The 12,370-nt window shown below is 31.1% G+C and overlaps 1 long non-coding RNA gene across 1 annotated transcript; it reads right to left on the bottom strand.

The window, feature by feature from the left end:
• Positions 1 to 931: 931 nt before the first annotated feature.
• Positions 932 to 9,750, bottom strand: LOC143190421 (uncharacterized). The gene is made up of 3 exons (XR_013004239.1): positions 8,743 to 9,750; positions 6,102 to 6,535; positions 932 to 4,148 (listed from the first exon to the last, which is right to left on the bottom strand). It is a non-coding gene; the product is annotated as an uncharacterized LOC143190421 (long non-coding RNA).
• Between the last annotated feature and the right edge of the window lie 2,620 nt (positions 9,751 to 12,370).

Genomic DNA, 12,370 nt, shown 5'->3' with positions numbered 1-12,370 from the left:
CAGTTTCATTTGACAGACTTCTAATGTTCTGGCTTTGTGTGCCAATTTATGCTTATATAGAATTTTATGTATTTTATATATATATATATATATATATATATATATATATATATATATATATATATATATATATATATATACTATTAGGTATTTTTTTAGTGATTTTTTAATTTTTCTAAATCAAAATAAAAAGTGTTTGATGGTTAAATAGTTGATAAAGATTGATTGAGAAAATACTGTATAAATATTTAGTGGTAATTACTTCGTTCCTTTTTACAATGACGTCAAATATATAATATATAAAAATAATTTTACATAATTCAAAATCAAGCTGTGCTTTAGAATGTACTAGAATCTAATAATTATTTCTTTCCTTTTCTTTAAGAAAGAGAGTTAGAAAAGAACCATCCCCGTCTCATATCTGGCATTTTGAAAAAATATTCGTTATTATACGAAAAAAGTATTCGTTATTCGTTCGTTATTAAGACGTTGGAAAGAAGTACAAAATAAACCAGTTAATATTATTATTTTATTTCTTTTTTACTTATATCTAAGTATTAAAATATGATGAAACATATTTGGAATCATTACTCCATTCCTTTCTTTTCACACTACGACTTTAAAATTGTTTAGAATGAACTAATATATACACAGCAGAGATAATAAGAATTTGAAAGGAAATCATAAAATTTAGGAGGTGGGTGGTATCTATAATACGATAATTGGAAAATGTGATGAACATTTGAAAAATGACAATGGAAAACTAATTTTTGATTTTTGCACTAAATTATACATACCTAGTGATATAAAATATGCTTTTATAAGAATTTTTTTCAAAGCTTCTATTAATACTTATTTTGTTGTTTCAGGTTCGTTTTCCCTCTACTGCTGAAAATAAAAGGTTTTTATCTATAACAACGAAGGTAGAATATATAGTGTTAATGTGTTTTGATCATACTGAATATAACGTAAATTAATAAATGCAAATTAAATTTAGTAATACTAAAAACTAATATATAATATCGTGTTGCACTTGTCGATGTTACCGTCACGGATTCATTAATCGCAATTACTTATTCGCAATTACGGTAATGATTAGTAGAATATAGAATGAAACATATTTATGTTTGTGTTTTGACTGAAATAGTTTGTTATTGATTTAATCAGCTGGGCCGTACGAGCATTGTGACCAACATAAATAGGTTAAATATCTGATTCGAATAAATAAGACAGAAATGGAGCAAATTCCTTTTCAGACCGTCCTAGATTCACCAAGCACAGGCTTCGTGCAGACGGACCATCCTTTATTTGGAATAATAATTTCCTCTGTCAATATCAGTGGGCTTTAAGCAAATTCTGTCTGGTGATTTTTTCCTTTTAATCTTTTTAAATCTAGAACTACTTACAGACTTCCAGACATAAATTTAATTAGCCTTTGATGGATGAACTCCTAATAATGAACTTAGCATAAGTTTAAATCACTGCATAGTTTACGCATATAATACATGGGCGTCGCGGACCTAACACATAGATGGCGCTAATTTTATTACATTCACCATTTTTTCAGTTGGAACTAATCTTCAAAAAAAGGTTGTAAACATTTCTTGATATTATAATCATATATTTGTGAATTATTGTGTGATACTACATTTGTTATTTTCAAAGCAATCAAAAACAATTTCGTGTTTTAATTGTACACTGCTTCTTGATGGGAAACATACCAATCAAGTGAAGCAATGGTTGGAAAAGTGTTTTAAGGACTCTGCTGCATCAGAAACAACAATAAAACGTTGGTTTGCTGACTTCAAATGTGGTCGTAGAGACCGCGATAATGCAGAATGTAATAGAGGTCCAAATGAGGTGGTAACACCAGAAAATATAAAAAATTGCGACCCGTTTTGAGTGATGAAAAAGTGAAATTGTGTGAGTTTGCAAACATCGTAAAAATATTAAAAGAATGTGCCGGTTTTATATTGCATGAGTATTTAATTATGAGAAAACTCTGTTCAAAGTTTATGACGCGTTTGCTCACTGTTCACCAAAACAAGAAGGTGGTAATGATACTGACCATGTTTGAACGCAACAAATAGGTGGAGCGGACATCAACTGATGCTGGGCCTTATTTGATGCAAAAGATAAATCGTTCTACAAAAGTGCTATTGAAATCTTAGAGCGGCGTTGAAATTATTATGTGGCTCTTGGTGGAGATCGCTTTGATGAATAAACCCACTTTTATACAAATAAAACGCGTTTTCTTTGTTAAATCCGGTACTTTTCAGCTCGTGTGTTAATTTAATTATATTTTTATATTACTTAATATTTATTTTGAATCCTCTGAATGAATTGGGACCATTGGCGCCGCCTCACAGCTAAATTCTATTGTTGCACACTGGCCTGAGTACCTGTTGATATACTCTAACTTGGTTTTAAGTAGATATCTCGGAATTTCGTCCAAGAAACCAATCAATTTTCCTGAACTACATGTTGAGTTCATCACGTTTCTTTTTCATATGCTCCCTCTATACGAACTTGACATCCAGACTCTTAAAAATGTAGTTTGCTGTTTAGGCATATGGAATGTGCATGCCTTTAATAAAGATACGTTGTGGCGTGCTTCTCTTGTTTGTGAATTTAGTATGTGTGGATTTTGCCCAGATGTATCAAGAGAAGATTGTAGATTAAAGGCTGATGCAGGCCAGTCCTTATATGTTTAAAATAAGAGTATATTCCTACATGTTTAACAGGGAAGTATCGATTGATCAAATAAGAATAAGATAGAAGGTTTTCATGCCATATTCTGTTAAAAGTTTGAGCAAAATGGAGAAAGACAATAGAACACACATCTTTATTTTCTATATATGTTTCATATTTAGTTAAACTTTTTTGCGTTCTATAATTATGAGAATAATTATCGTAGAACACCATATGTATCGCAAAACTTGATATAATTGTATCATATTCACCGACAACTTTTTTAAAATGACATGCAATATTCCATTTTTCCATTTTATAAAAGGCCCGTCCATAACGAACACAACATAATGTATATTTGAAAATATAGTCTGACGTAGACCGTTCGTCAACAGCAATTTAAATTCTATAAAAAAATTAACGATAGTACATGGAAAACTATAGCGAAAATCGTTCGAAACATATTTAAAATTTTACAAGCGGTAAAAATGTGTGTAATTGTTTGAAAAAATATTTTGTGGTTCTGACAAATGCACTTTTTAATAGACTTGTTAATTACAGTTATTATAGTCATATGTTTCATAGAAATATACTTATGAGGTTATCATTGTTCTATTTACAAAGACATTTAATATTTTTTAAAAATATTATACCAGACTAGATGACTAGATGGTTCAATCTTATTTTTGCAGATCAGAAATAAAACACAAAATTTTAAAATCCGCCCGGTTAAGTTAAACTGCAATCAGAATCACCACGAAACATTGACGTCATTGTCCGCTTCCTAACCACCATTTCCGCAATCCAAAATTTGAACTTTATATCGCGTTTCGATTTTGTTTAGACTATTTATCTATTTATATTTAGCAATTAAAAAATTAATTTTGTGTTACGAATCGAAAGTAAGCCGGCTTGGTTGGCGCTGGGGTAAAGGCGACAGGAGGGTCCACCTACTGTTGCGATAGTCGCGGGATGGAATACTGCTGGGGCATGCTCGTAAATTTATGTTTGTAATCCGACAAGGAAAATGACGTCTTCAGGAATGATTTCCAAGTTGGTCACTCTCCAGTTGGTAGGCTTAATTAGGAGGACCGTGGTTCGGAGCCTACGTTAAACTGTTGATATAGTAATTTGAAAAATAATACTACAATTTTCATTAACAAGAACATTAAGTAAACATATTATCATGCTTGGGAACAAAATTAATAAATACAGGTAACAACTCTAGAGAGTGCCCTGTAATAGAACAACCGCCAGTTGTGAGCATAATATTATAGAAATCAAATACCTTACATTTGTTAAAACAAACAAACATTTTTTTGATGGCAAATCTACTAAAAGGTTATTATAATAAATTGAAAATACGGATGCAAATTTATTGGACATGACTATCAAAATATACATATTACATAGTTGGCAGTAACTGCAATACAAAAAAAGCTTTAAATTATATATATCTGATTATGGAAGTTTGATTTTTTAGCTTTTAGCAGCTATGCGGGCGAAAAAGTAAAATAATAACCAACTGCATCAAGTATTTTACAAAATCCTGATTAAACGTGCCTTAATACAGAAGTTGTCCTGTGAATATTTCAACTAGATCTCTGCTTAGTTTCTTTTAGTTCACTTGACTTCAGTGGCAACATTTGAGTTTATGCACGGTCTGTTTTTAAGTTTTGTTTCAAACTTTGCTTTGCTGAAACGACACACATGCCAGGCTTTAACATCTTGATAAAATCATATTGCTCAATCAAATAAGTTTAAGTTACCTTGGTAACCTGGTAAAGTACCAGACATTTAATATTGATTTTTTGTAACCATTATGGGATTTGATTGATATTTGTTCAGAGCTTGAATTTAATTAATATTTTTATTTGTATTTTAATAATATATAGTCTTTCAGTAGTGACCAGGCAGTGAATGTTCTCTAAGTTTAGTAAGAAGTCTATTTTCTGTTGGCTAGTTGGCATTTGGATCTTGGAAATATATATACTGACTTCGTAAACATTTATGACTAGACCAAAATGTTCACATTAATTGGTTACTGAAAAGAGAACAAAATTATTAAGCGCTAACGTATACAATAAAGAAAACAAATGATGCCTAATGTCAAATATTATAAACAGTATTATTTATTTCTATATTACGTTAACAGTTTTATAGCCACTTCTGATAGTTCTTTTAAAATTTTACCAGTAATAAAGTCATAACCAGGAGCTTTTTTAATATTAATCTCTCTCATTATTGTTTGTTTAACTTTTTTGGTCATTAATTTCTCCCGTAGTCCATTTGAAATGGCGAATCTAGAAAGCTAGTAATTTTATTTTCGTCATCTTTATGTAGCTGATACTGGAAAGGTTTAAAAAGATTTTTTAAGTGTTTTGAGAAAATGTCGGCCTTCTCTTTATTGCTTCTAGCCCAATTATTTTCGTTTTTTGTAATACAGAAACCTATAGTATCTAGTTTTTCATTTCTGTCTGAAGGCCAATATATATAAAACTATCAACATATATATTTAATCCTATGCTACGAATTAATTACTTCCCTAGAATCTGGAAAGTAGCTAAAATATTAATGATTCTTACACCAGGAAATATACCAGAAGATGTGACCTCCTACCGGCCTATAAGTTTATTACCGATAATCTCGAAAGTTTTCGAGAAACTATACATAAAGAAGCTAAACTATATAATAAAAAAAAAGAAAAATTATTCCAGAACATCAGTTAGAGTTTCGCAATAAGCATGGGACTATAGAACAAGTGCATAGACTTGTAAACAAAATGAACACTGACCTAAATGCCAAAAGGTATTGTTCGGCTGCTTTTCTGGATATATCTCAGGCTTTTGACAAAGTGTGGCATACGGGCTTGTAGGTTAAACTAAAGAAACTTCTTTCTCATCCGGACTATCAGTTTCTGCATACGGTTGATCTGTTCATCACAAAAATAACTAGTGTGGCAACATAGGCAGGTGGCACAGCAATCTTAGCATCCCATGAAGATTCAGTCACAGCATCAATAAACCTACAAACCCACCTGGAGCCAATACAATTATGTTTGAAGACATGGCACACTAAAGTCAATGAAATAAAATCCACCCATGTAACGTTTACCCGGCGTAGAAATATGTAATGTCCACCAGTGAATATCAATCGTCGTCAGCTCCCCAAGCAGAGCATGTTAAATAACTTGGTATGTTCTTAGAACGACGCCTAACCTGGAAGAAGCACATACTCTCTAAAAGAAAACAACTTGGATTTAGATTATATCGAATGTATTGGCTCATCGGGCGCAAATTACAGTTATCATGAGATAACAAGGTATTGCCGTATGAGTCTATACTTAAGCCCATTTGAGCATTTGGAATCATGGGGTACTGCTAGCAAATCTAATATATCCATCATTCAACTGTTCCAAAATAAGATGTTGCGTGCCATTGTTGATGCTCTAGAACCTATAACGAGTGTAATTCTACGTGTTTGTGTGAAGTATTTCGAAAGAATGTCAGTGCATCCTAATGTACTCGCTAATCAACTAAATATGCGACGTGATAGTGAAGTGCGTAGACTAAAACGTTTAACACCACCTGATCTGATTACTGGACATATATAGACTTTAGAATAAGCTTTAGAATAAGACTAATTAATTAAGATAACATTTTATACAGGAGATCGCTTAATGAAGTGATTTTCTACATGCCATGTATATATAATATAGACATAAGAAATAGTTATAATCAGAAAGAATAAAAAAAAATTAGGTTAATTATATTTTAGATATGATAAAATGTAATAAATATTAAAATAATTTATAAATAAAGTTTGTATCCGTACAAATCATCTACTGACCAAAACAACTACGTCACGCGGACCAACGTCAATAAATATTGTCCCAAGAAAATAAATTTTTTAAAATTGAATTAATTTTTTTTGGAGAAATAACTTTTATTTAAACTAAATTAAATATATAGAGTAGTTCAGTAGTCATAAAGTACTTTTTCTGAAATAATAACCTAGCTTCTATTTAAAAGTACCCGGTATCAGTTTTTTGCATCAGTAATTGTAACTTGACATTCGTAGCATAACAGTCTGTTTAATTAGTTGTTAACGTCCATGTAGCAGTTCATGTATTGTACAGTACAGGGATTTATTCCCCTACAACTATTTCCTATTTCAAAACCTGAAAAGTTCTGGAGTAATTGTTAGAATTAATAGAAGATAACGTTGAAAATTAATATTAATTTGTCTTAAAAGTAATTTGCTTTCAAATTTTAATTTAAATAGATATTAATTAATTTTCGTAAAATACACAACAACCAACATATTATTATCTCTATTAAAATTACATTAGTTATTAAAATATGAGATATTATATTACAAGACGATATGTTAGATATAAGTGCGGTTTGGTCGCCAGGATATCCGTATAATAGAATTTACATCATAACCGATGATTGATAACTGGGGTCGACATTGACCCATTATCTGTTGATATCTATTTTAACAAGTTTTGATGACGTTTATTTACCTATAGCAGACATACAACGTAATAGCCATACACCTGGTTGACAATCATCAAGTAATTATATCTGTATATAATTATATAACATAATTAATCTTTATTTAACTTTTAATTATATTGGATATTACTAAAAGTGATCGAACTGTTAATCGATTTACCTGTAATTTGTTGATGACGAAATGTTCTAGTTTTAACTTTTGATATATTTAAAATTCACATATTAATTTTTTTACCTTGGATACTTGGCATTACTGAACATAACCTGCTATGGAACCTGTTGTAGTTTAAACATTCTTAAGTCAATTTTGAATGATTTGGACATTTTTAGAAGTATTTAACATGAACATTAAAATATTTAATGAAAAATTGTGTTAGCTATGACGTTTTTAACCGACTTCAAAAAGCAGGAGGTTCTATGTCCGGCTGTATATATTTCTTTAATGCATGTTCGCCGATTTCTCCGTCAATCATGGACGGAGTTTCCAGATTATTTTTTTATTCGAAAGAGTGCACATCCGAGGTGGTCCTATGGGAACCAAGGTAGGATGTATAGGGTAGAAGGGAAGACATGTACCATGTTTCACATATTGTTTAGTATGATATATTGGTGTATAATGTTATTCCAGAACTGATGTGAGAAAAAATCGGAAATTGTTCAGTGTAAAAGTCAGTTTGGTTGCAGAAGAACTAGCCATATTCATGAGACATCGTAGAAATATTGTAAACAAGTGTTTCTATGGTGTAATGGTTCGAACGTCGAACTCACATGCGGAGGTCGCGTATTTGATTCCCAAAAGGAAGGCAGCTTTTTTGTTCTAGATTGATTGGAACATTTATCAAATCACCTAAACTAGGTAACGGACCCCAGGGCCTGAAACGTTCCTTATTTTCAACATTGTTTCCTTATTCCTATTTTTCCTCATACTGGCTGTACTTTTACTTGGGCCATCCATTGCAATACGAATCTGCGTAATTTATTGAGTGAATATCTAATACTAAAACGAGAAAAATAAACTCTTTTTTAACAAAAAAGTGACTTCAAAGTGATCACTTTGTATTATTTAAAATCATACTGTAAATAGATAAATGGATTTTGGTTGGTATAGCTAAATTGTGTGTATAATATAGGGTAGAATATAAAATACGTATAGTAGATAAGCTATGTTAATTTTTTGATTATTTTTACTTAGTTATTGCAACGATTACAATGTACGTATTTTATTTTGAAACGTCTTGTTTGTGATAAAAATCTATGTTTGGTTATTTTTTACGTTTTGGTGAGTTTTTTATTTATTTTTTGAAGTCCGTTCAATCATTTTGTTAAAGAAAAATATAATATGCTATGAATTAAAAGCTATTCCTAAGTAAAGTGATCAAAAGCTAAGTAAGTAAAAGCGATTTGGTTTCTAATTTAATATATGCGACAACCTCACTTATTCCTGTTGTAAAATATGTTATAGAGCAAAAATAATACAATAGAGTAACCAATAGCCAAAAAAATCCTAAATATGTTATTTTGAACATAACACTGATTACGCTAATAATAAATTAAGCTCTTACCAGTTTTTTTTTTGAAAAATCGGAATATATATATATATGCACTATGAGTTCGTTTACCAATATCTTGTAAATAATTAATAGAATTTCGTAGAATATTTCATTATATATTACAATACATTTTCAACACTGTATAGTATACATGAATATACATGAATAAAAGCGATTTAAACAATAGCAACAACTATAGCGTTCGCTATTTTAAATTACTTTATTAAAACTGCCTTGAAATTAATGATATTTGCATTAATGTCATGAGAGCTGTTTTAAATTAGATCTTATTAGTGTAGTGATAGCGTATTAGTGTGTGCTTTTTAAATGGTTCCCTAACTAATGTTATTAGTTTTTTAGACTTTAGATCATTACACCACATAATTTACTGCAATCAATGTAACGATATAACATAAAAATGATTACAAAATATATTAGAATGTTTAATAATTTCCAATTTTATTCTGTATTTTTTTGAACATGTGCAAATTTTGTTTAACTTTTTAAATCGACGAATGTAAAACCAATACGATTTTCAGATTTATTTTTTTCGATTCAGATTCATTTTAGCTTAAATTTTATTCATATCTAGGAGATATACTATGGAAAGTTGTACAGGAACTCGAACCTTTGGAGAAATAAAGAAATAAAAGCAAACAGAAAGGTTAATTTAGTCTATATTTATGAATATTATTTCAAATAAATTATGCTTAGAAATAATTTTTATCTCTATAATTATTATACAGCAGTTTTGTTTATCAAATATTATGTGGCCTAATTAGTATCTTACGATCAACATAATAAGATATCATCAGAATATGAAATTGTGTCAGTTGAAATATATCTATCAACAAAATAATTTTCAATTCCTTCAATTATATGTCTGTAACAAATTAGCTAATTAATTATACTGCAATCAAAAATAATATTAAAATAATTAAAGGAGGCTTGATGCATGCTTTTAATACGCAAAAATGAAAAACCGTTCTCCAAGAACAAGTGATCCCTCCAGATAAAATTTATTTTGCCACCATCGTACATTAAAGTTGGTTTTGATAAAAAGGTGCCAAGGAAAATTAAGCGTTTGAATGGTATCAAATTATTGCTGGACGCTTCAGAGATACCTTCCAGATTCTTCCTGCAAGAGTAAGTGTACGAAAAGAAGCCTACTGGTAAAAAGAAAATGTTTTAATGTGTACTTTTAGATGTAGTTTATAGTTGGCGGGTAAATAATTATTTGTAAATTAAACAAACTTTTAAACTTTTGCTGTCTTGACATTATTCATCTTTTTTATCTTCATTTATCATTTATCATCTTGCCATGGGTGACCATTGGGTATATTAGTCCCATTCTGAATTATCCATATCTCAACTAAATACACAAATCAAATTGAAATAATCTCCATTGAATATATTATATATTTTCACATCAGCTTCACATGAAGATAGTTCTTATATTTTAGTGACCGTGTTCATACTAATATTTAGTGCAAGCGCAGCATGCTATAAGCTGCAAAATGCTCAGCCCTCTTTAGAGTAAATGATGTGGCTCGGTGAATGGAGGTAAAATGAAATGAAACGGTGGTGTTTACATTATGTGACCGTTATTTATTGGCTATACAAAAAAAAATGTGAAAAATACAACTAGATAAAACGGATGGCAGCGGTGTTACCTGGAGACGAGGCTTGGGCAGTCGATGATGGTACCTCTAAACAAAACGATGGTTGAGCACTTGAGTGAATCGACTTACATTTCAATAAAATCCTAGATAAACGTCTCGGGGTTGCCGCCAGCTATTCGTTATCGGGTTCTAGTTGGCGCTGCTGGTACCCCGCCCGTGTTCAACATCTGGGATTATATTTCTGGGTATTTTGTAGACCGTTATTCAACGATGTAAAATTCGACATGCCTCAAGGTCGCTACACCTCTAACTAATGTTCTGGCAAGAAGAGGTCTCAATTATCGCGTTCGTGTTGGATATAACTGATTAGAGGTGCAATCTCTTCAGTCTGGTATAAATTTGATAGCTGTCGAATCACTAGTTTGTGAATTATAACATTTTGAATGAAGCAACTTTTGTTATTGTCAAAAAACTGGATAAAAAGGGATATGTTGATAAAATATTGCCTTTTGAAGGGAAAAAATACAGTTGAAGCAAAAACTTTGCTTGATGCCGAGTTTTTGGATACTGCCCCAGGAAAATCAATCAGCAAGGATTGGTAAGCTAAGTTTAGATGTAGTGAAATGAGCACCAAAGAGGGTGAACGCAGTGGACGCCCAAAAGAGTTTGTTACCGATGAAAACATTAAGAAAATCCACAAAATAATTTCTAATAACAGTAAGTTGAAACTGAATGAATTAGCAGACACTCTAAAGATATCAACTGAACGTGTACATCGTATCATTAGCGAATATTTGGGTATAAGAAAGCTATGTGCAAAGTGGGTGCCGCGCGAGCTAACTTTTGACCAAAAATAATCAGGAGTTGATAATTCGCAGCAGTGTTTGAAGATGATCAAACGTAATAAACCCGACTTTTTGCGTCGATATGTGACAATAGGTGAAACATAGCTTCATCATTTCACTCTGAAGTCAAATCCACAGTCATCCGAGCGGACTGCACACGATTAACCCGCTCCAAAGCGTAGGAAAACGCAACACTCGGCTGGTAAGATTATGGCGTCTGTATTTTGGGATCCGTATGGAATAATTTTCATTGACTGCCTTGAAAATCCTTCCTTTTTCAGCCTTACGACTAGAGCGTTATTGAACCATTTGAAGTATGAAATCGCCAAAATATTTGAATAAAAAGGAACTGCTGCTTCACCAAGACAATGTACCTTGACAAAAATCCATGAATTGGGCTCCGAATTGTTTCCTCATCACTGTATTCTCTACATCTGAACCCCAGCGACTATTTTCTGTTCTCAGAACTCAAAAGAATGCTCGCTGGGAAAAATATTCGTCGAATGTATAGGAGATCGACGAAACTGAGGCCCATTTTGAAGCAAAGGACAAATCGTACTACAAGAATGGTATCGAAAAGTTAGAGGGTTGCTATAATCAGTGTATTACCCTTGAAGGGAATTATGTTGAATCAAAAAAACTAATTTTGCTTTTCAATTGACCTGTTAAGAGCTGTCAATTTTCTCTTGGACAGTTTATTCTTGTTGTTTTGATATTTTGATATTGGATTATTATTCCATTCAAAAATACATTTTGTCTCTATATCGAATGGTTCTCCTATATAAACAAATATAACATGTTTATAAACAACAAAATTAAAATTTCACATAAATCAGCAGTTAATATAAACTATATATATCCTATTTTTATCTGTATATACATTTTTGGTCACAAAATAATTTTCCAAACGGAACCATCAATATTTGACAGCCAGCAAAAAGTCGATACTTTGTGACAGTAAAACAATTGACGACCGTGATAGTGACACTTTGTATGGGAAAACTACATTTTTATATTTACTATTTTTTCATACATAAATGCAGATATAAACAACTTGAAATAGTTCAGCAATTAATATATATTACAGATCCTATTTTTATCTCTACTCTTAACTTATTTATGTAACATTTTAGTCTATTTAT

Source organism: Rhynchophorus ferrugineus, unplaced genomic scaffold (genome assembly GCF_030347505.1).
Source record: "Rhynchophorus ferrugineus isolate W39M unplaced genomic scaffold, kcgeb_rfMv2 rfM2, whole genome shotgun sequence".
Lineage (NCBI taxonomy): Eukaryota > Metazoa > Arthropoda > Insecta > Coleoptera > Curculionidae > Rhynchophorus > Rhynchophorus ferrugineus.
This window is presented reverse-complemented; position numbering and strand designations above follow the sequence as displayed.